This window comes from Pinus tabuliformis, chromosome X (genome assembly GCF_031772625.1).
Source record: "Pinus tabuliformis cultivar Carrire ecotype Pingquan chromosome X, CPIR1, whole genome shotgun sequence".
NCBI lineage: Eukaryota > Viridiplantae > Streptophyta > Pinopsida > Pinales > Pinaceae > Pinus > Pinus tabuliformis.
The window spans coordinates 508,390,118-508,415,677 of record NC_142308.1 but is presented as its reverse complement, the minus strand read 5'-3'; the positions used below and the strand labels follow the sequence as shown (position 1 = coordinate 508,415,677).

At 36.4% G+C, this 25,560-nt stretch overlaps 1 pseudogene; it reads left to right on the top strand.

Moving 5' to 3' along the window:
* The first annotated feature begins 9,816 nt into the window (after window positions 1-9,816).
* Window positions 9,817-15,392, top strand: LOC149140909 (MLO-like protein 9; annotated as a pseudogene).
* The last annotated feature ends 10,168 nt before the right edge of the window (window positions 15,393-25,560 follow it).

The window sequence follows — 25,560 nt, the reverse complement described above, 5'->3', positions numbered from 1 at the left end:
AAGGTCTGGACCATGGAATGTACCTCTGCAATATCTGTTGGATCTTCCTATCTTCTATCGAGCAAGGCTAATGTCCTTTCAGGTCTGAGTGCACCGTTCCTCAAAGTTTATGTGGCTGGGAAAGGCTTGGGTCAGCCCATTGTTTTGACCAAGATGGTGCACTTGCTACCTCGTAGGAAATGGATTTGATGCATTTCTTTGGATGCAATACCTTAAAATGATGATAATGGTGGGCTAGGAATTGGTAGATCAAATTTGAAGTCTTAGGTGAACAAATTATATGTGCTTTCTGCACTACATTGTTTGAATATCGTTATTCTTTATATTCTTTATTGAGTATTTATATTCAGGGAAATTTCTGGATCATTTGATGCAACTTTGCATCATTACTTCCATTATTCTTAATAAACCACTATTCTTGATCAACCACAAGCCAGTAGGCCTACTTCTCCTCCCTGACAATGCCCTTAGAATAGTTTCACCAATTTTTTCCCGCCTTGCTTTAATCCCTCCTATAAAGATATTAAGATATTTTTTTCATCTGATGCTTCTTTCAATTTTTCACCACCAAACTTCCATTATCAATCCAGATCTTCTTCAACCATAGTTTCAGTACGACTACCTTTCCATCTTCACTTTTGACCTATATCAACAGGACCTAGGATACTGTTTAAACTCACAGAAAATTTTGATTACATTTTTTTACAACAAACTATCAGGACTTCAGTCATGATGGTTCAATCACTACCTGAGGCCACTTTCTCAGGTCTGAGTGCACCATTCCTCGAAGTTTATGTGGCTGGGAAAGGCTTGGGTCGGCCCATTGTTTTGACCAAGATGGTGCACTTGCTACCGCATAGGAAATGGATTCGATGCATTTCTTTGGATGCAATACCTGAAAATGATGATAATGATGGGCCAGGAATCGGTAGATCAAGTTTGAAGTCTCAGGTGAACAAATTATATGTGTTTTCTGCACTACATTGTTTGAATATCATTATTCTTTATATTATTTATTGAGTATTTATATTCAGGGAAATTTCTGGATCATTTGATGCAGCTTTGCATCATTGTTTCCATTATTCTTAATAAACCACTATTCTTGATCAACCACAAACCAGTAGGCCTACTTCTCCTTCCTGACAATGCCCTTAGAATAGTTTCACCAATTTTTTCCCGCCTTGCTTTAATCCCTCCTGTAAAGATATTAAGATATTATTTTCATCTGATGCTTCTTTTAATTTTTCACTACCAAACTTCCATTATCACTCTAGATCTTCTTTAACCATAGTTTCAGTACGGCTACCTTTCCATCTTCACTTTTGACCTATATCAACAGGACCTAGGATACTATTTTAAACTCACAGAAAATTTTTATTACATTTTTTTACAACTAACTATCAGGACTTCAGTCATGATGGTTCAATCACTACCTGAGGCCACTTTCTCGAGAAATCAAGAACTATCAAAGCTCTACTAACATTCAAAGAAGTTAACCTTTTTGAACAAGTACCTATTTAACAGTTATGATGGTTCAATGATTTCAATCACTAAATAGGTTCTTGGAGGCCACTTTCTAGAAAAATTAAACCTGAGGAGAGTCTTTACCATTTATAAAACACTATTGAAAAATGGGACCCTGTTTAGACTTTGAGGCGACCACCCAACAGTATTTAACAGTCAGGACTGTACGATCACTGCAATAGGTTCTTGGAGGCCACTTTCTAGAAAAAATAAACCTGAGGAGAGTCTTTACCATTTATCAAACACTATTAAAAGTGGGACCCTGTTTACGCTTTGAGGCGATCACCCAACAGTATTTAACAGTCATGACTGTACAAGCACTGCAATGGCTCTTTAGTCATGACTGTACAATCACTACAATGGTTCTTTTGCAGATATTTATTTATTTTATTTTATTTTTTTATTTAATTTAATTTAATTTATTATTATTATTATTATTGTTATTTTTTATTTTTATTTATTTATTTTTTTAATATTATTATTATTATTATTATTTATTTATTTTATTTTATTTTAATTTTTATTATTATTTATTTATTTATAATTATACCTCGACACATTGGACGATCATCCAAACCCTAACCATACTTAATAGCCATAATCACTTCATCATTACAATGCGAAGTGTTATGTCCACTTTTTTTTAAGGAATTAAACTCTTCAATTCTCAAGCCTTTAGCCTTTACTGACAACTCCAGTTATTAATCATTGTAATTAACATAACTTATATATAAGTTCCCTGTTTGATTTTTGAAAACTGCCCATTAGAGTGAAAACTGTTATTCCAATCATTGGAAATATCCAACCAAGATTCCTTCTCTAATGAAATTTTGATGTAATACCACAAATCTATACAGTTGTGATGAAAGAATATGAAAAAATAGAATTTTTTAAATTTTATGTTTCTGGTTAGGAAACCATGTTGCTGGAATTCTTAAAAATTTAAAGAGGGTGACTGAAAAAACAAAAACTTGTTCGATTGCATATTCTCCACACTTGGGATGGGTTTGTCCCTTTTCACTTCTCCACACTTTAGGGATGGGTATGGCTCCATGATCCCAACAGCTTAGCTTGGGTGAGGAGAGATCAAGGGTCCTCTGGAAATAGACCCTGTGACCTGTTGGGACGAAACCCTACACAAGTCAACTGGGTTGTATGTCTGCCCAACGTATTTAATGCATCATAGAGCCTTGGGAAAATCCAAGGTTATCAATATGCAGTCAGCGGCAGTGCATTTAATGCCGCTGCTGGTTGCATATTGTTCCCCAAAATCTAATCCAGTACGTTTCTTTGTCCACTGTTTGATATAATACTGTGTATATATAGACTGCTCCATGTGAACAAAGAAAGTGTTTTAATGGGAGATAAAAGAACTTTTGTTTCTACTTCAATTCGCGCATTTTGTGTGTGCGCTTTTTTAATTTCCATAACAAAAAAGTGTTCCTGTCCATTAAATTGGAAACAAACAGAAATGGAAAATGAAAAATTAAATTGGAAACTAAAATTTTGGAACCATTGAAAATTGAAAGCTTTGTATTAAATTTGAAATTAATGAAAATTGAGAACTGAATCATAAAATTTGAAAGTAGATTATTTTGAAATCTCCACGCCTACCCCTTATTTTTTGTTTACCTCCACCTCCGATTCCAATGGTACCTACAGGCAAAAACCAAAGATTTACTAATTGTAGGTGTAGTTTGACATCATAGACAATGTCCATCAAATTGTTTGCAATTATTGAGTAGGGATGTATTTTCCTTCCCGGGAAGGAAGTATATTTAAGATGTATACTATCTAATTTTTTTTTATTTTTCATTATCCTTATGGGAAGGAAGTATGTTTAAGATGTATACTATCTAATAAAGAGGAGTATGAGACTGAGATTGAGCTCTAGGGCTACTCAAAAAGATGTCAAGAGTGGTTTTGGTCGCCTTGCTTTGCAGGTATATGGAATTGCCCTCTTCAATGTTATAAAGTTTCCATATCTGAAAGCAAAAGAGCCTGCTACAATTCACAGATAGAAAGTAGACATGCAAGGCTCTAAAAATTAGAATGCTTGAAAGCAACAATCTCACTGATTCTAAGAATTTCCAATAAATATTTTGTTCTGGCTATGTATATGTTCATAGTAATTGTTAGGAAAAATCATGATCCATATTCAACAATAAATTTTTGGATAAATTCATAGTGTACTCCTGTGTTGATACGATCTATTTACAGTATCATCTAGATGTTTGCAAAGGAGATAACTATGGAGTTCAATTTCAGAAGATCAATCAGGCTCATCAAGTAACTTGCTCTGTCTCTGGACAACTTTTGTTTATTTATTTGTTCAATTTTAACGACATTGCTGCATGTTAGAGTATATAACCCCTTTTTATCTCAGATGTGTTCATGTTATTGATTATGTTATTTTTGTGATAAATGTGCAGACTGTAATGTCCAGTTTGGCACAAGCAAAGCAGCAAAATGGTTCCGAGGATTGACTCAGATGAGCAACATCTTTTTGAGATTTCTCAATCTTGACGACTAATTTGCTCTGCTCAGGAGTTCTGATCTTGTACATATGCTCTATTTATTTTAATCTCTCATCTACTGGCAGGTACCTTTGGATCTCTCTCCATCATGCCAGAGGATCTGCTCTTAAATGAAGAGCTGAATATTCTTGTTGTAATTGCAATGCTATTCAATGAATGGAAACCATTTATTTGATCCAGAGACATTTTTGTCAGTGATCTGAATGCTGTTGTTTCATTCCACAAATTTACTTTTCTATGTTATATCATAATGAGCATGCACTTATTGAAAAAAGATATAAAATATTGACAAATTTTGCCTTTACAAATGTCAACATTAATGTTGATTTTTTTAGTTTTCTTTGTTAACCAGAATATAAGTAATCTCAATTAGTTTAGAGGATGTGGGGAGGGTTGAACTTCACAGATTTGATGGTCCAATCACAGGCAAAACTAGATATGTTTGAGTTACTTCAAGCTCCATTTCCTAAGTTGAAAAGAAAAACAACCTCACTAGCTTTGTAGCTTTGAATTACAGGTTGCAGAAATTGTTATTAGGACAATGTTGGGGTAGACCATAAGAAATTATGCTCTGAAGTTTAATTGTGAGGCCGTTGAGTGGATCGCTGATGCCCAAATCTTGCCACAAGAGAGTTCTGAACTGTCCAATGCCAGAAAAGTTGAAAAGGGGAATTCAAGTGGGGGAATTGGTCGATTCACAGATGTAGGGAAAGAGTGGACAACAATTGGCCTTCCCACGCCATTGATGGACTTGGGTATGGATTGATGGACTTGGGTTCACGTTTATACTGACAAATTGAGTGACTTACCCTTCTCACGCCATTGGATTGACTTGAATGACTCCACAAGAGACCAATTCTTGAGTTCTTTTGGCTCTCTTTTTTTCCCTTAGCTATAAGTAAACAAAAGTCTTAGACTAATAGGATTTTCTTATTGATGATGTGAGTTAATGGCTTGGAAAGTTGCTTGATTGAATTCTTCGAGCTTATTGCCATTCGATCTTGAAAATGTACAGATGGTTTTGTTGGTCAGCACAAAGCTACAAGTTATAATAACAGAGATGGCCTTAGAAATTCAAGAGAGGCATGCTGTAGTTCACGGAACTCCCATAGTGCAGCCAACAGATGAACTTTTTTGGTTCAGTCGTCCTAAACTTGTACTTTTCTTGATCCATTTCACTCTGTTCCAGGTATCAAAATGATTTTCACACCAATGCCTCATTGACAAATTCTATTTCTGAATCCTGTTTACTGAATATTCATGGAAATGACAATGCTTTGATGGTTAGCAAACTTACCTTATGTTGTGCAGAATGATTTCTAGCTTGCTTTCTTCTTGTGGATATGGGTAAGCACTACGTTCATTTAGTAAAGAATGAACTTTTGCATGTAGAATCATTGGATTTACTATTGTAACAATGGTAACATATTGCAGTGCTAGGTGGTTTAAATCAATTTTAGTTTACACAGCTAAAATGTTTCAATTCTGATCCCTCTGTGCACCTTATTTAAATTTGACTTCATTCTTGCAGTATGAATTTGGCCTGAGATCTTGTTTTCATGAGAGGTTTACTTTCATCATAGTAAGAATTATCACAGGGTAGGTATGCAACATATAGACTAGTGTGCTAATTTATATTTTTTTGGGTACATGGGACCCTGTTTAGACTTTGAGGTGACCACCCAACAGTATTTAACAGTCAGGACTGTACAATCACTGCAATAGGTTCTTGGAGGCCACTTTCTAGAAAAAATAAACCTGAGGAGAGTCTTTACCATTTATCAAACACTATTAAATGTTGGACCCTGTTTATGCTTTGAGGTGGTCACCCAACAGTGTTTAACAGTCATGACTGTACAAGCACTGCAATGGCTCTTTAGTCATGACTGTACAATCACTACAATGGTTCTTTTGCAGATACATAGGTTCGGGAACAGCTATGACTGGCTGGCTTTATGGCTTTGTTATGTGAGTGATAGAGTCTTCCTTCTAAGCTTCTTCCTTAATGTATGAGGTAGATGAGGTAGAAGCCGAAACACCGATCTAAGAAGGATAGGTACAGATAGGGTAGGTAACAGCGAATAGAAGGTAGAAGGTAGTAGTAGTTTCACTCATACACCCACTCATGAAGCTTAGATAAGAAGGCTAGGGAAGGAGAAATACCCGCCCGGCCGGGCCACTCATTCAGACTCACTAAGAAAGGTAGTAGGGGACTCATCAAACTACATATAAGGCTTCTTTCACTCACATAGGCTCACTAGCTATGAGAGGTAAGAAAGGGACCCCGACGAAGGAGGGCACAGAAAGACAACCCCGAAGGGGATCCAATCAGAATGTATGTCAGAAGCTTAGTACAATGTATGTATGGGAAGTAAGTAGGGGACTCAGACACATACTATTAAGCCCCGAAGGGAACCATAGATACCCCGGAGGAATCCCATAATAACGTAGATAATCATATCTAACTCATCAAGGTAAGGTAGGGAAGACAGAATCATACACTCAAGGTTGTTGTTGGAAGTATGGGACTCATTCATATAAAGCTTATCATACTCACTACTCGTATCTCATACTCGTTCTACTCTCATAATAACGTATAGAAAATAGAATACATATAACGCTTCTAAGAGTTTTTTTTTTCAGAATTATACCTCGACACATTGGACGATCGTCCAAACCCCAACCATACTTAACAGCCATAATCACTTCATCATTACAATGCTAAGTGTTATGTCCACTTTTTTTTGAGGAATTAAACTCTTCAACTCTGAAGCCTTTAGCCTTTACTGACAACTCCAGTTATTAATCACTGTAATTAACATAACTTATATATAAGTTCCCTGTTTGATTTTTGAAAACTGCCCATTAGAGTGAAAACTGTTATTCCAATCATTGGAAATATCCAACCAAGATTCCTTCTCTAATGAAATTTTGATGTAATACCACAAATCTATACAGTTGTGATGAAAGAGTCTGAAAAAATAGAATTTTTTTAATTTTATGTTTCTGGTTAGGAAACCATGTTGTTGGAATTCTTAAAAAATTAAAGAGGGTGACTGAAAAAACAAAAACTTGTTCGATTGCATATTCTCCACACTTGGGATGGGTTTGTCCCTTTTCACTTCTCCACACTTTAGGGATGGGTATGGCTCCATGATCCCAACAGCTTAGCTTGGGTGAGGAGAGATCAAGGGTCCTCTGGAAATAGACCCTGTGACCTGGTGGGACAAAACCCTACACAAGTCAACTAGGTTGTATGTCCGCCCAACGTATTTAATGAATCATAGAGCCTTGGGAAAATCCAAGGTTATCAATATGCAGTCAGCGGCAGTGCATTTAATGCCGCTACTGGTTGCATATTGTTCCCCAAAATCTAATCCAGTACGTTTCTTTGTCCACTGTTTGATATAATACTGTGTATATATAGACTGCTCCATGTGAACAAAGAAAGTGTTTTAACGGGAGATAAAAGAACTTTTGTTTCTACTTTAATTCGGGCATTTTGTGTGTGCGCTTTTTTAATTTCCATAACAAAAAAGTGTTCATGTCCATTAAATTGGAAACAAACAGAAATGGCAAATGAAAAATTAAATTGGAAACTAAAATTTTGGAACCATTGAAAATTGAAAGCTTTGTATTAAATTTGAAATTAATGAAAATTGAGAAATAAATCATAAAATTTGAAAGTATATTATTTTGAAATCTCCACGCCTACCCCTGTTATTTTTTGTTTACCTCCACCTTCGATTCCAATGGTACCTACAGGCAGAAACCAAAGATTTACTAATTGTAGGTGTAGTTTGACATCAGAGACAATGTCCATCGAATTGTTTGCAATTATTGAGTAGGGATGTATTGTCCTTCCCGGGAAGGAAGTATATTTAAGATGTATACTATCTAATTTTTTTTTATTTTTCATTATCCTTACGGGAAGGAAGTATTTTTAAGATGTATACTATCTAATAGAGAGGAGTATGAGACTGAGATTGAGCTCTGGGGCTACTCAAAAAGATGTCAAGAGTGGTTTTGATCGTCTTGCTTTGTAGGTATATGGAATTGCCCTCTTCAATGTTATAAAGTTTCCATATCTGAAAGCAAAAGAGCCTGCTACAGTTCATAGATAGAAAGTAGACATGCAAGGCTCTAAAAATTAGAATGCTTGAAGGCAACAATCTCACTGATTCTAAGAATTTCCAATAAATATTTTGTTCTGGCTATGTATATGTTCATAGTAATTGTTAGGAAAAATCATGATCCATATTCAACAATAAATTTTTGGATAAATTCTTAGTGTACTCCTGTGTTGATACGATCTGCTTACAGTATCATCTAGATGTTTGCAAAGGAGATAACTGTGGAGTTCAATTTCAGAAGATCAATCAGGCTCATCAGGTAACTTGCTCTGTCTCTGGACAACTTTTGTTTATTTATTCGTTCAGTTTTAACGACATTGTTGCATGTTAGAGTATATAACCCCTTTTTAACTCAGATGTGTTCATGTTATTGATTATGTTATTTTTGTGACAAATGTGCAAACTGTAATGTCCAGTTTGGCACAAGCAAAGCAGCAAAATGGTTCCGAGGATTGACTCAGATGAGAAACATCTTTTTGAGATTTCTCAATCTTGACGACTAATTTGCTCTGCTCAGGAGTTCTGATCTTGTACATATGCTCTATTTATTTTAATCTCTCATCTACTAGCAGGTACCTTTGGATCTCTCTCCATCATGCCAAAGGATCTGCTCTTAAATGAAGAGCCGAATATTCTTGTTGTAATTGCAATGTTATTCAATGAATGGAAACCATTTATTTGATCCAGAGACATTTTTGTCAGTGATCTGAATGCTGTTGTTTCATTCCACAAATGTACTTTTCTATGGTATATCATAATGAGCATACACTTATTGAAATAAGATATTAAATATTGACAAATTTTGCCTTTACAGATGTCAACATTAATGTTGATTTTTTTAGTTTTCTTTGTTAACCAGAATATAAGTAATCTCAATTAGTTTAGAGGATGTGGGGAGGGTTGAACTTCACAGATTTGATGGTCCAATCACAGGCAAAACTAGATATGTCTGAGTTACTTCAAGCTCCATTTCTTAAGTTGAAAAAAAAAACAACCTCACTAGCTTTGTAGCTTTGAATTACAGGTTGCAGAAATTGTTATTAGGACAATGTTGGGGTAGACCGTAAGAAATTATGCTCTGAAGTTTAATTGTGAGGCCGTTGAGTGGATCGTTGATGCCCATATCTTGCCACAAGAGAGTTCTGAACTGTCCAACGCTAGAAAAGTTGAAAAGGGGAATTCAAGTGGGGGAATTGGCCAATTCACAGATGTAGGGAAAGAGTGGACAACAATTGGCCTTCCCACGCCATTGATGGACTTGGGTATGGATTGATGGACTTGGGTTCACGTTTATACTGACAAATTGAGTGACTTGGCCTTCCCACGCCATTGCATTGACTTGAATGACTCCACAGGAGACCAATTCTTGAGTTCTTTATTTACAAAATTCAAAGCTACAGTAGGTAGTCTTCTTTCATACACCAACAATATTAAAAGGATAGCCTCACCACGTCTGTATTCAGAGAGAGGGTTCCCATGCTCGAATTCAGGATTTGGGAATTGAAAAGACGATATTGTGGTTGAGAGTATCAACCCTGATTGGGAATTGTTTTAAACTGCTGAAATTTCCTTTTTAAGGTTGTGGTGAATTTAGAAGCAATTACCAGTCCTCTGAGAAGAATATGGCAGGAGCTGACAGTGGCAATGATCGTTCTCTAGAGAAAACTCCTACTTGGGCAGTAGCAGTTGTTTGTTTGGAATTTGTGGCCATCTCTTTACTTCTTGAACATGGTATTCATTATGCTAGCAATGTAAGGTTTTTCTTAGATTTCAACTGTGCACTTTTTGGTTTAGTTGAATTGATCTTACTTCGGTTCAGTTCTGCATTCAGTTTGTTTTGACTGGTAGAAATTTGATAAATTTTGGCTTCTGAAATCACCAACAAAACACACTTTTAAAACCCAATATGAATGGCTCATATTCCATATGTCATCAGTGATTAGAAGTAGAATTATTGCTTTGGTTATTACAGGAAAAGGATGCTGATAGAGGAAGACATGATAAACAAATCTGCAGGATTACAAGTTTTGAATTCTTCTTGCATCTGTACTAATAAAGCCCTTTTCTGTCATTATATTTACAGTGGCTCTCCAGAAGAAATAAAAAGGCTCTATATGAAGCGCTTGAAAAATTGAAAGCAGGTAATGGATACTCAAAACCACTCATATCCACCATGTTGCTTCTTGTAGTCTATCCCCCAAATACTCTAAAACTAATTTGAACAACAAATTTATGTTGTTTTAGATAGAACCTCCTTCTAAAATGGTTACATGGGTTGAACTTGACAATATCTATTTTATGTATTTAACTGATCTGCTTAGATTGCATTGGTAGCTTGTTTTGGATTTTCTAAATTGAATTTCAGCCTTTAATTTCAGGCAACTACACTGATTTCTTTTAGCACCTGCTGGCTAGAATTTCTGAATATGTCCTCTGAGCAAATATTTTTGAAAATCGTCTTTTTGGGTTGCAGAGTTGATGCTTTTGGGTTTCATATCGCTTCTACTGACAGTTGGACAGAAGCCCATTTCCATGATTTGTATACCCAAAAAAATAGCTTATATTATGCTTCCATGTAAGAAGGAAATTGATTCTAGCGATATAAAGGTGGAAGGGGATAATGACCAAGAAAAGGAGCGCATGCAAAAAATTCTATGGGAATCAATGTCTACTAAACATGAGGTCCCATGGAGACGCGTCTTAGCTACTTCTGAGGGTAGCCAACATTGTAGCTCTGCACATGTAAAGGCCAAACCCTTCTCTTAGTCTTAATGCGCATGGTTTCTTTATCCAGGTCCTATGATTCTTTGATTGATTTTCCTGCCGAGATCGAGTTGATTTAGACCATCTTGAAATTAGCTTCCCATACAAATTTCAAATATTTATTTTATGTTGGATTTTACTTGATAACTCTGCTGCTTTGTATTCAGGGTAAGTATCCTCTGGTTTCCCAAAGTGGCATGCATCAACTCCACATCTTCATCTTTATGCTGGCAGTTCTCCATGTGTTATATAGTATCTTAACTGTGGCACTGGCAAGAGCAAAGGTAGGTGGAAGGGGAGATCAATTATTTTGTCCAATAATGTTCAGTTAAATTCTGCCTTGGGTTTTACTGTTTTGACCTCTGCATGCATTTATATCCTCTGTTAATACTGAGATCTACAAGTCCTCTTGATGCCTAGATGAGGCGTTGGAAAGAGTGGGAAAGGGAATCACAAACTCTGGATTATGAGTTTTCAAATGGTGAGTTGATGTTCTTTTATTTCTTCTCCCTTAACTGGGTTGCTATGGAATCTTATTTACTCCATTCTCTGGAGACTCTTTAAGTTGAAAAGTAATAACTGGTTGGCAACCTGCCAATTCTAATTGGGATATACTGTGTTAGTTATAGGCTGATTGGTCAATGGATCTTAGTTCAAGTAGTTTGGTAAACAGTTTGTTTCCCAACTATGTGGGTTCAAGTCTCTAGAGACATGTTGTAAGTTGTAACTGGCCTGTTTATAGTATTTATGAAATAGTTGTAACTGGTTTAATAGTGATAGCTGATCTTTCAAGTTACTGATTCTCCAAAAAAATCTTGTTTTAGTTAAAAAAATATATTATAAGCCGATTGAGTAATGTTTTTAAATATAGAAGATTGAAAGGACACAGAATGAATCTTTTGGGTTGGGTAACTTTTTGAGCGTGTTAAGAAAACTGTATATTGAGGCAATTGCTTGCTTTATTGGTCCAAGCAGATCCTGCAAGATTCAAATTAACCCAAGAAACCTCATTTGTAAAGCATCATATGCCTTTATCGAGCTGAATACCGATTCTTAAATATATGGTAAGTATTTCATACTTGCAAATGATCTATGGATATATCTGAGTTTGACCTTTGCATGTTAACTGAGAAATATCCAGTTCTGGTTTAACATTAATTTTCCTTGGATTTGTAGCTATGCTTCTTTCGACAATTCTTTTGGTCAGTAGCAAAAGTTGATTACCTGACCTTGCGCCATGTCTTCATTGTTGTAAGTCTTGATAAATTTAAATCATCTTTTCCATTTCATCTTTGTTATATCAGCACCCAGATCATTTGTGTAAGGAATCTTATTAGTACTATAATTTTATTTATTTATTGGAATTGTATAGGCTCACTTGACCCCAAATAGCAAGTTTGATTTTCTTAAATATATCAAGAGTTCATTGGATGATGACTTCAAGAGGGTGGTTGGAATCAGGTTAGTAAAGATTTCCTTGTTCACAAAAGCTTTGGTCTTCAGAAATAATATTAGGTTTCTTTCTTGGGCCTTGCTATGTCAACTTCTTGGAATGTTTTGAAAATCCCCTTGAATTTTACCTAAATAGAGGCCTTTTGATGCATTATCTGTAGTCCTTCCTTGTGGGATTTTGATGTAATTTTTTTGCTTCTTAATGTGTATGGTAAGTCTTCAAGACTCATCTCTCCCGCCAAAGACATAATTTTGCATATTCATAAAGCAGTTTTCGCTTTTGTTCAATTAATATTTTCTTTTGGATTGGATGTGTTTCTCTGAGAAGGATGGTATGCGTACTTTTGGCTCTCTTTTTTTCCCTTAGCTGTAAGTAAACAAAAGTCTTAGACTAATAGTATTGTCTTATTGATGATGTGAGTTAATGGCCTGGAAAGTTTCTTGATTGAATTCTTCAGGCTTATTGCCATTCGATCTTGAAAATGTGCAGACGGTTTTGTTGGTCAGCACAAAGCTACAAGTTATAATAACAGAGATGGCCTTAGAAATTCAAGAGAGGCATGCTGTAGTTCAAGGAACTCCCATAGTGCAGCCAACAGATGAACTTTTTTGGTTCAGTCGTCCTAAACTTGTACTTTTCTTGATCCATTTCACTCTGTTCTAAGTATCAAAATGATTTTCACACCAATGCCTCATTGACAAATTCTATTTCTGAATTCTGTTTACTGAATATTCATGGAAATGAAAATGCTTTGATGGTTAGCAAACTTACCTTATGTTCTGCAGAATGCTTTCTAGCTTGCTTTCTTCTTGTGGATATGGGTAAGCACTATGTTCATTTCGTAAAGAATGAACTTTTGCATGTAGAATAATTGGATTTACTATTATAACAATGGTGACATATTGCAGTGCTAGGTGTTTTAAATCAATTTTAGTTTACACAGCTAAAAAGTTTCAATTCTGATCCCTTTGTGCACCTTATTTAAATTTGACTTCATTCCTGTAGTACGAATTTTGCTTGAGATCTTGTTTTCATGAGAGGTTTACTTTCATCATAGTAAGAATTATCACAGGGTAGGTATGCAACATATAGACTAGTGTGCTAATTTGTATTTTTTTGGGTATATGTAAAGGACATTCTAACTTCCAAGCAAACTTCATCATTTTAACTGTTTGTTTTTTATTTATTTAATATCATTATCTCTTCTTTGACTCAACACTAGTTGATTGTTTTGCACTTTAATATGTGTAAGGAGAATATTGAGAGTGACCTTATTACGCATCTGATAAGGATTACCTTTGTGTCTAGGGTTGCTGTGCAGTTTCTATGTAGTTACATCACACTTCCACTTTATGCCCTTGTGACACAGGTCAGTCTACTCCATGTTCATTGAAAATACAATCAGTTTAGGTGTTTGTCAGGATCGATTGAACTTGAGAAAATGTTGGCTTATATAATTACAAAAAAGGAGAGTTACATCGTCCAAGTATTCACTTAGTGTATTCACCTGGTTTATTTTGTACAGAAATAGATTAATCAAAGTTTCAAACCCTACATTGTGATATTAAATATCTTACTTGTACTGATAAAATTAGAGATAAGGTGTCACTTGATAATGCATTAACACAGTTGTTTAATGAGACCACTTTTGATTTTTTTTGGTTGATTTTGCCCAAAATCTGAATAAAAATTGTTAAAACCATAGTTTCTGATTAGAAATAGGGGAAATTTTAGCTTTAAGTTGTTGAATTTGCACAATCCAAATGTTTAAGGGATTTTTCAGGACATTGAATCCATTTTTGTACTCAAAAATACAATTTAAACAATGAAACTTTGTGATCTCACCAAAAATCGTGTCATCAGATTTCGGTGAAACGGTTAAAAAATCACCCCATTAAAAAATAGTTAAACTCATAGTAGACAAATTTATCAGGAGATAGAAAACAATGGAGTTTAATTTTTATTTTGTACAACAATTATCTCTCTATTGAGAGCTTTAGGTAAAGCCTTAGAGGATTTTCGAATGAAAAGTATGACCACTCTAAAATATGCTTCCTTTTGTTTGTTAAATTAAATTTTGTTGCAGTCTGGAGCCTTCGAGAAAAGCAGAGAAATAGAAATGATGATTTCTCTTTAAATCATTTTATTTTTATTTCTTGATATAACCCTGTTTGTTGATAGATAGAGAACATCTATTTTTGGGGCAAATTTTGTTTTTCCAGTATGTACAAATGTTTTAGTGAACTTTTGGATAGTTTAAAAACACTCTGTTCTGGTTAAATATCATGTATAAAGGAATGTGCTCTTAAAATATGATGGGATCTCACATGAAGAAGGCAATATTTGAAGAATAGACAACCAATGCTTTGAACAAACGGTAGCAAAATGCTAAGAAAAAAACAAAATGAGATAGAAAGTCAAAGCATTCTTCCCCTGGTTTCACAAGCAGATCAACTGTGTTTTCGGGATTTCAAAGCAGAGAAACAACTCCAATCCATGGATCTTCTCCATTGCATTTGCTCCGAAGATACAAAACAGCAGGAGACATGGAAACTGCAGATGCCTCTGAGAGATATGACCACTCAGAATCCAGCGCATCAGATTCAGAAATTGATGCATCTTCTTCTTATCCTCCCCAGCATAATCAACCTGTTTTGGTTACCGAGGCCCCTAAGGATATAGAGACTACAGAATATCCCAGTTCAAAAGATGCACACACAAATGATGACAAATTTCCCTTTCCCAGAATATAAATGTTCCATCCACATCATACAAAAGCTTGGTTCAAAGCCAATTTATATCTAAATTTGACTTATCTTCCATGGTAAAGTTTATCTTCATTTAAGCAGCAGAGAGAAGTGGACCCATAACAAACAGGGAACCAAAAAGGCATCTGCACATTCTACCTACATTTCATTTCATTGAAAAAATAGCTTTCACTAAAATCAACTGTTCAAATATTTTTAAAGGAGGAGCCACTTGCTTCTTCTCCTCTCCATTCTGTCAAATTTAGCTAGCACCAGTGCCATGATGGAAAGCCTTGCCATCACACTATATGGGAAAGTACTGGGAAAGACAACACAACAGGCCTTGCCACTGATGAAGCAGAATGACATATTCCTTAGACTTTCTCTTACCATCACGGGATCTGAAAAGTCTCTGGAACCTGGTAATGGCGGTCGGCAGCCGAATATACCAGGACTCAGGAATTATATAGGTTGTGAAAACTAAATCCAGTTTGGATGTTTTTAACAATTAATTTGCATTCTCAGTTTTTCTTGATAAGATTTGAACATTATCAAATACTTTGATGGGAATCAAATTTATATAATTAATTAATTTATATTTTATAAATTAAATTAATAATTAATTATTTATCAAAAAAATACTAGTAGTTTAAAAATATGTATCTTTTAAGAGGTTATATATTTCAATCTAAAATGAAAAACACTTATATTCTTATATTTTTATAAACTTTTGTAACCAAATCTTACACAAAGGAATATATTTATTTCACAAACCAAAAAGTCTATACATATCATAACCATAATTATAAAATTAAATTATAATTATTATAATTACAAAACATTATAATAATAGCTATATATATATATATATATAAAAGTTAGGAATTTGATTACTAACTTAACCACAATTTTAAAATTAAATTATGATTATTATAATTACAAAACATTATAATAATATCTAAATCAAAATAAATAGATAAATATAGATATATATATATATATATATATATATATATATATATATATATATATAGATCTCAAATGAATGCATTAATTTTTTTTTAATTAATTTAATTTTTTCCAAAAAAAAAAAACTCGTAAATTTATTCATGGGAACGTGTTATGTTAAAAACATTAGTTAGGCTGAACATTTAACGTCGCACAACGAATCAGAAAAATGGCTAAGAGGCCAACAAGTGAGCAGAACACGCAGACTTGCCAAGAAACCCCAAAGGGCACACCAAAAAAGGAATTTTTTTTCCCTTAATGGGATTATTATCATTCCAAAAGCTATAAATAGAAATCCATGCCACATAAAATTTAATATTAAATAAAATATAATAAACTTTTATTTAATAGATTAAGATAAAATTTAATGTTAAATAAAATATAATTAAATTAATGTAATCTAAACTCTTTATATATATATATATATATATATATATATATATATATATATATATATATTCCTCCACAACTCTTAATAAGTGAGCCCAATCGACTCATAGAAGCCTAGAAAGAATTTTATTGGCAAACCATCTAGCCTAGGGCTTTTATCTTTCTTGAACCATCGAAAAGTCCCTTCCAGTACACCCAAGGTAATTGGAGCCATGAGCTCTCTGTTGTTATCTTCATTAACAAATCGAGGGAAGAATTTGGCGATCTAGATAATTTTAGTAAGGGTGGAATGTCTAGGAGCAGAAAAAAGTGTACGAAAGTGTCGAGACCCCATATGTGCTAAATCCTTAAAATTGGATATCCACATCCCATTATTGTCTACCAATGACCAGATGGTGTTAATGGTCTTCTTACCCTTAGCATATTGTTGAAATTTTTTGTGTTTTCATCACCCACCTGTAACCAAATCGCTTCGCTCCTAAGTCTCCATGTTTCCTCTCTGTCTTTTAACAATTTTCTTTTCTCAACTTCCAAATGAATACCCTCAATTTGGCATCAACATAATCATATCCCCCACCACCAGGTCATTCTAAGAGCTCCAATTCAGATTCAATATGATTCAGGGTCTCCTCGTCCTTCTTCTTCTTACACTTAGCCCACTCGATAGTTAGTCTCTTAAGTCTATGAAGGTTATCTGCAAATTGTCTTGCTACAGAAAGATCATCCCCAATAATGCATGGTCGCCATGTATCCCAAACCAAGGTTTGGAATTCCTCCTCCTACAATGGTATCATGTTAAACTTAAAGGTGGCCATGGGCTTGCTAATGTTGCCAGACATTTTCAGGAAGATGGGATGGTGATTTGATATGCCGCCTGAGCCCACCCATTGTCTAAATAAGGGAATGGATTGCGTCAGAGCATCCTTAACCAAAAAACAATCAATTCTACGAGCAATCATAGCCTCTCTAGTTCTTTGATTCCTCCATGTGGGAAGAATTTTGGCCATGTCAATATCAACCAAATTATATTTCTCAATCATCTGAGAGAAGAAGTCAGAGAGGGTCTGAGTCCACATGGGCATGTTCTCCCAAAATCTATGAAATTCCTATGGAAAATTTGAGGTCCCTTCCTAGGATCAAGTTATCCACTTTCATAAAAGAATGTTCCATCAAATTATTCTAGAACTCAACTCTACCAATACATGGTCCATAAACATTGATGATCCTGAGATCCATCCCCAGTGCTTCAGAAAAAATATCTGCAATAATAAAACCTTCCCCACCCCAGGAGGAAAGTAGGTTGATGGATTTATGTTTGGCCCCAAGGACCAAACCTCTGGAACACCCACGAGCATCTTTAGGATACATGATGTAAAACATAGATGGCATCAGTGTGCTCTACTTTAATGCATAAAATTTGAAGAAAGTATCTTTAAGATACATGATGTAAAATAGATGGCATTAGTGTGCTCTATTTTAATGCATAATTTGAATGGGTAGTGGCACAAGATTTTGAATTTTTGCAACATGTCAATAGTGCAAGGTCAGAAAACACTTAATCAGAATGCATAATCTTCAAACGTGTTGGCAATGAATTTTGAATCTCCAAAACATGTCAATAACGAAATATCTGTGAGAAACAAAGCAGATGCAAAGATCACATATTTTCCTTATGATGATACTTGAACATGAAAACATTTAATGTATTTGCAATTGTAATCTAAACTATATTTTCTATCAAAAGCTACGTTTTTTTGGGTAATTTTTTTTTTTAATATAAATACTTTCATAACTGAAAATTGACAGGTACATCTTGGAGCTTATAGCTTCTGAGCATACTAGAAACAGATCTCCACATATTGTCCTTATTAAAATAGCCTAAATAGAGCTTATATGTCTTCCCATCATTATAAAATTTACAAAAATTCTTCATGCAGAGACATATCCAGAGTTTAACCATCCATGATATAGTGCCATTATTTTTATATTACCGACAAACTGATAATAGACCAGATAACAGAAAGTAAACATAGGACTTCTTATTAAGCCAGAGCAGAGTACAGACGGGAGCATGAACTATGGAGGAGAAACCCTAGCATAGACCTGGTGCGAAAATGGGGATTCCCTTGCACCCAACAGTGGAAGCAGGGTGAGGGGAAACGACATTGCCACTGGTAGATAAGGCACGGAGCTTCAAGTATTATTTTAACCGCAATGTTTTGGAACCACTTGGTCACGCAGATTTGCCGGGTCAACGGATGAGGGGATCGAATGGTGGAGGTAGACGATGAAACAGCTGGGACAGTGTCTGTCGAAGGGTGTTTTGCATAGTAGAGCATAGGGGCAGTGAAACAGCGAGAGTGAGAATTCCATTTTTGCATGGATGAGGAACTTTTTGATTATTCCTCAGATACAATGGAGGCTTCCCAAATATGGGTGGAAGAGCCTCATCAACACCAAACTCGGGTTTCACTAGAGCCACCCCATGAACCGGAAGTCCAGGTTGTCGTTTATATTTCGGAGATGGTGGAGGGTTCCTTAAATGCCCTAGGGTTTACTCACCTGATCTTGACTGTGAATGCAAAATTTCTTCAACTACAAGAGGACGAGGCACACCCGTTTTTGCATATACCATTGCCATTGGAACTACAGTATTGGGAACTTGAGCAACAAGGACAACATGCAAATGTATAGGGTGCGTCATTTGTGGCAGGTAGGGGCATGAGCGATCTTGGGGCCGACACATATGGTTTTGTTAATTCAGGGCAGAACGTACAAGGCTTAACAATAGCTGACCCCCAAGGATAGAGACCTCCTCTCGCGACACGCACATCGGGATGTTTTGTTGGCATTTCTCATCGGGAACAAGGTAATGAAGATACCAGAGCTTTGGAATTAGATGAGTATAAACCTACGGAGGATGAACAAAACCTAGTAACCACTCTCAGAGGTCAAGGGATAAGAAAAAATCAAAATGTACCAAGGTGCGTGAGCGGGGGTGTTTGCTGGTATTTGGAGAAGGAATCAATATGGCACAAGTTTCCCTCACTGAGAGCATTGTGCTTGTTGATAGGGTTAGAGACCAGAATTATACCCCTGCGCGGTTGAAGAGATGTACAGTGGAAATCTGGGGTCACTTGCTTAACTAGTTGTCGGTTGTTATTACCATGACGAGAGGTTGGTTTGCACTTTATTTCTGCAACTAGACCAAGCCAATTGGGTCTTGTCCAAATATTGGCATATCGAGATGACCCCGGTTCTCCTCAAGAGGTGATCGCCACTTTTTGACTCAGAGAAAGAGAAATCGGGGGTAGGTCCAATATGGGTTAGACTCCCAAGATTACTGCTACAATTTTGGTCGGAAGAGGTCTTCAGGTTCATTGGGGACGACATGGGCATCTATCTCAACCATGATAGAACATATATGGAAACCAAATTTTTAGCCATTTCCAGGATTCTGGTGCACTTGGATACTAGAGAAGGTTTAATTGAAATTTATTGGCTTCAACTCGGGGAGATAATAAGATGTCAAGTCCTCGGTTATGAAGGGATCCCATTTCGGTGTAGAAGGTGTCATGAGGTGGGGCACTTTTATAGGGATTGTCCACTGATTACAAATATGCATACCGAGCCCCCAAGAAGATTTGTTACTAATAGTACCTAAACACAAATGGATGTTGATTTTTCCCCTGAAAATAACATAGCAGCAGAACCCCAGAGGAGGCGGTGGGTGGCTGTGGAGGATCTTCATCATGCGGGCACCCAGAATTTTGATGCTCAGGTCACTCGATCATGCTCAAAGGGATCTGAATTGATACCGGGTACTCTTAATTACTCTCCTCCCTCTTCTCATAATTTTATGAATTCTGGCATTGCTATGTTATCTTTAGTTGCTATGAGTTTGGGTTTAGATGCATGTAAATTGAGTCCCATTATTTTTCCAATTGCATCGGCTCCTCCCACTATTCTGGTTACTGCACCTACGATTACCTTGGATTCTGTCTCAATTCTACTCGAGAGGGAGGAATATTCTTGCAATAGCTCTCATAGGTACAACCTCAGATCACAGGCCCACACCCGACCCCTCACTTTCGAACTAGGAGAGGACCCTCCCACTAGAGCTCAGAAATTGCCTAGGGGCAAACAATCCATAATTCTAAATCCATCCAAAGAGCGAGTATTGAGGTGGATACTAGTATCTAGATTCCAACCGGCCGAGTTATTAGAGCACAAGGAAACCCTGATTGGGTTACCCCATGAAGTGCCTTTCTTTCAATTGCAGGGGTTTGGCCAACCCAGACAAGAAACTGGTGCTTAGAAGACTATTAGGCTTGGTTAGGATTGATGTATTACTACTACAAGAGACATTGGGAGAAGGGGGTGTTATCAACACTATTTTGTCGAACATTCTCCTGGGCTGGATTTTCCATACTCTGGATGTGAGAGGGAGATTCGGGGGATGTGCATTGGGTTTCAATAACAAGACTATCAAGATCGACAATATTTGGGGTGGTGAAGGATTTTCGGGGCCTAACTTTATAACCACTGAATTTATGTACCTCTTAGATTGATAAATATTTATGGACCCTGTCATAATAGGGAGGGTTTTTGGGATAAGATGATGACTACATCTTTTATGATTATTGAAAATATCATCAGAGGAGGAGACCTGAACTTCTATTTGGGTCATGTCGAAACATGGGGTAATAGGGGACAGACTAACCCCTTGACGGAATACTTTGAACACCTGTTGGACTAAAATAACATCATGAACATTAACTCGGCCAAGACGATGCTATCTTGGTAGAATAGGAGAACAGGCGAGGATGCATTGGCTAAAAGATTGGATTGTTTTATTATTAAAGCACCTCTGGTGGAGAATTGGGGGGTATATCTAACCACTCCTCGATTTATTTGGAAATTATGAATTCCAATTACAAGACAAATTCCCCTTTCAAATTTAACTCGACGTGGCTTGTAGAAGAAGACTTTCAGAAAATAGTTATGGAATCCTAGATTCACTGTGGACAAGAAAACAACTCCACACCAGCTGTGGTGATTGCCAACAATTCAGCTCAAATTAACTCAGGACTATAAGTTGGGCTAAAGGAAAAAGGAAAAGGGATGCAGCTACTATATTGAATCTGACGTATTGGAGATGGACGGCACTAGTATTGCTAGCTATTCATTTATGGAAAGTAAGGAACCCCTGATAAGGTTGGAAACAAAAAAGATTCGCCTTTTAAGATAGCAAGAGGAGACATGGAGATTGAAGAGTAGAGCCACTTGGCTAAAGGATGGGGATGAAAATTGAAAATTCTTTCAACAATGTGCGAGGGGGTGGAAACTAAGTAATACAATTTGGACTCTAAGAGACCATATTGGAAGGGAAGCCAATAATTTTAATCAGTTTTCCGATATGGGTATTAGACATTTCTCCCAAATGTTCAGGGTGCCTAGAGAAGCTACCATTGCAGAGGTACTTCGCATTACAGGGACATTACCTAGATTTGTAGAGGTAGAGGATATAAAGACACTAAATGAGCCGGTGACTTTGGGGGAGATTGAAGTTGTTCCGAAGTGGTTTAAACGAGATAAAAGCATGGGACCAGATGGTTGGCATATGGAATTCTACCTTACCTTCTTTGAGCATATTGGTGCTGATATCCTAATTGCAATTAAGGATTGCAGACTTTCGGGGAAGATGCATCAAGGCTTCAATTTGAATTTTATTTCTCTCATACCCAAAGCTGATAACCCTCAATAATTTGATGATTATCGTCCTATATCCTTATGTAATTGCATATACAAAATTAAATAGAAAATAATTGCAATTTGTATTAGTCCTATTTTAGCTAAGATGATTTCCAAGTTACAATTTTCATTCCTCAATCACCGCTAGATTCATGAAGCCATTGGGACTGCACAAGAAGGGATCCACTCTATTAAGCTCAAGAATTCTAAGAGTATCATACTCAATATTGACCTATCAAAAGCATTTGATAGAGCTAGTTGGACTTACCTTCAGCTTATTCTGACCCATATTGGATTTCCCCACTCATTCATTAAATGGATTATGTGTTGTTTCACATCTGCATCATATAGCATACTCATTAATGGGGCTGCATCCAATTTTTTCCATGCTGAACGTGGATTGAGACAGGGGTGTCCTTTATCACCCCTATTATTCCTCTTGGTCATGGAGGGTTTAAGTAGACTTATATCAAAAGCTCGTGCTGAAGGGTCATTAGGTGGTGTCAAGATGACATATGTCTCCTATATTTCACATCTATTATTTGTAGATGATGTACTTATTTTTTTAGATGGTTCTATCTGTGATACCACTTGCTTCAAGAATATTCTATCCATGTTTTGTAAAGCTACAGGTATGGAGCCCAACTACAACAAATCCACCATTATGCTGGTGTCTTGTTTACAAAATGAGAAAAGACATGCATTTCAACATTTTCATTTCATTAGGCAAGAAATGGACATAGGACTCAAATAACTTGGCTTCAAGATCAATCCAAACGGTTATCGCATAGCAGATTGGACATGGCTTATCGCATAGCAGATTCCCAAAGCGAGCAGATTAACACTTATAAAATTTGTTTTGGAGGCCATCCCAATATATTGGATGGCGCTTGCATGGATTCCAAAAGGCATCATCAACAGAATACAACAAATTTGTTGTAGATTCTTATGGAAAGGGAAAAATGTTGGGAGGACTTTTGCTTGGGTTAAATGGGAAAGAATTGGAAAACCAAAAAAAATGGGAGGATTGGGTATTAAGGATCTGAACTTATTTGCAAAGGCGCTTGCAACGAGGATGGGGTGGCAGATTATTACATCTGACAGTTTATGGAAAGAGGTGGTTTATTATAAATATATACACCCTCTAGCAGTAATGGATTGGATTCGTAGGTCGATCAGGGGAAATACTGGATCCTCCATCATTTGGAAAGCTATCACACACTCCATAAAAGTCATTAAGCGAGGATTGGCTTGGTGAGTTGGAAACGACTAGGTATTGATGCTTGGTCGGGATGTGGAAATGCACATATTCTACCACTGGAGCTCAAAAAGACACTTGCACTGGACAGTATCACACAACTCTCACACATTGCAGACGATAGGAACACATCCTAGATCTCTCAGAAATGGTTAAATGCACAAGACCTCAGGATACTGGAAAGGTGGAGCATGGATTGGAACTGTTTCATTGGGGCACTTGAAGAAACTCATCTTAGGATTACTATTTAGGGGGATGACATCATTCGGGTTGCATCATCACACGGTCGATACACCCCCCAAGATGGATACACTTCTCTTATATCAACTCAGGAACTGGTGGGGGCGATTTGGTGGTGGCATCCATTATGGAAGCTTAAGGCACCACACAAATCTCGTCTATTCATGTGGTGTATACTATCAAACAGAGCACCCATGGACAATAACCTAAATCGTCATGCCTTTCATGGTCCATCTCGATGTTGTCTTTGCAAAGACTGAGCCGAAGATATTGATCATCTATTCCTACATTGTCCTGTGACAAGTCAGGTGTGGCTACAGATTACTAGCTCCCTTAACATCATGCACAAATGGAATGGGACTCATCTATCAATTGCCTGGAAATCTTGGTGGAATTCTGCAGCATCACAGAAAATTAGAAATCTCCCTCTGCTAGTTTGCTGGGGTATTTGGCTGGTCAGGAATCGAACTATTTTTAGGATGCTCCTATCCAATGGACAGCTACTTGCAATCACATTGCTGCATTATATCACTTGATTCTTGAGGAACCGACAACAAAACCCGTCTGTGTCATCACTCCTGAAGTTATTGATAAGAACTTCCCTTGGGCATTATTTGATGGGTCATTCCAGGACACTGGATTTGGGGGTGGAGTTGTACTTCACATTACTGAATCACATTTTTTCAAGCTCAAAATGGGATTGGGAAGAGGCACCAACAATTTTGCTGAACTCAACAGTCTCATATGCCTTCTCATTTTTGCATTGGAACAAAATTGCAACAAGATTCATATCTTTGGGGACTCTAATCTTGTTATAAATTGGATCAACTCTGCATATGATTGTCACGTGCACACACTCAAGGGTTTACTGGATGAAGTCATCACTTTAAAATCACATTTTGATTTTATTTTATGCTTGGATATATACAGGGAAAGGAATTCGATCGTCGACATTCTTTCCAAGGAGGTCGTGCAACAACACAAGGGGCAGTGGATAATTCAATAATTTTGAGATCTGGAGACCTATCAATACTTCCATCGGCCATTCATTGAACTGGATGGGGCAGATTCCAAATGATTTGCCATGATCATTCAGTGGCTATAAGCATTTTTGTGTTTTTCTGTTTTGAACTATATGAATAGTTTATGTTATTACTTGTATATATTTATGTCTTTTATGTATATATGGATGGTCTATATGAACACTACACTGGATAGAATGGCTTGGTCCATTTATGAGATTTTGCATATTCACATGCAGATGATACAACATGTAATTTTCTTATTGCTAATGAAAATTACAATTTTTTTCTTGGGAAAAAAACATAAAGTAAACATAGAAAACCAAATTGACTGACCCGAAACCAAGATTTACACAATTCTGTAAGAACCAGAAGAGGAGTTGGCATGAGTTCATTCACTAGAGTGGTTCTTCTTCAAGCTTGGTGAGGCTCGCTCTGCCTCCTCCACGTAGTATGGGGGCTATTCACTAGCCACATAGTTGATCAAGTGCTCAAAACTGGAACATATTTGTTGCTTGAGCATGCCCTCCAACTCTTCTCCTTGTCTGAGATTGTGTATAGGACCACTAGTTTATCCATCAACACCATAGCCCTCTCCTCAAATTGTGCCTATCTAGAATAATTCTTCTCATCTTAAGTTGATGTCCAAAATCACACAAGCATAAGACTGTAGTAATAAATATTAAATACCCATACATCCTTCCCCATTTCCATGCAAAAGCACTCTGTCC